General features: G+C 41.4%; 1 protein-coding gene across 1 annotated transcript in view; it reads right to left on the bottom strand.

The window, feature by feature from the left end:
* The window catches only part of LOC106878541 (microtubule-associated protein tau), a 48,665-nt gene that overhangs the window by 20,553 nt on the left and 27,581 nt on the right, over positions 1-531 (bottom strand). The gene's annotated exons all lie outside the window — the stretch shown is intronic.

The following is a 531-nucleotide window of genomic DNA, read 5'->3' as shown; positions in this document are numbered from 1 at the left end:
TAGTCAGTTGTTTGACCTTAACCAGTTGAGCATGTCCCTTGGTGGCTGACGATATGTGCATCTCTGATCATGAGCCGAAGTAGTTGGAGAGCATCATAGCCATGTGTTGAAAGGAATTCTTTGGGGTTTGAATAATTCACCCCTGGAAACATGAGTGTTTTGTTCAACATCCTTAAACAACCCTAAATCAGGGACCTTATCAGCAAGATGGGCTACTCGACCTGAAGAAAATCCTAACTGGTCCCCACCTGCAAGGTCATGCGCTGTTTATCCTAATATGAGATCACCATTTCACGCACATATGGTTGTGATGCATGTGCCTGGTGTACCCTTATCAGATGGGTAGTCATGATGGGTATATTGGACTTTGTATATTTGTATCCCAGTGTCACTTTGATGGCATGCAATACTCTCTCACTCAATAATAATTATTATTATTATCATAATAATAATTTCAATTTTATGCACAAGGTCAGTAATTGTTAAAGGAGTGGTTTTAGTCAATCAATACCACTGACCCCCCCCCCCCCC

This window comes from Octopus bimaculoides, chromosome 4 (assembly GCF_001194135.2).
Source record: "Octopus bimaculoides isolate UCB-OBI-ISO-001 chromosome 4, ASM119413v2, whole genome shotgun sequence".
Classification (NCBI taxonomy): domain Eukaryota; kingdom Metazoa; phylum Mollusca; class Cephalopoda; order Octopoda; family Octopodidae; genus Octopus; species Octopus bimaculoides.
The sequence above is the reverse complement of the archived record's forward strand: the minus strand, read 5'-3'. Positions and strand labels throughout refer to the sequence as shown.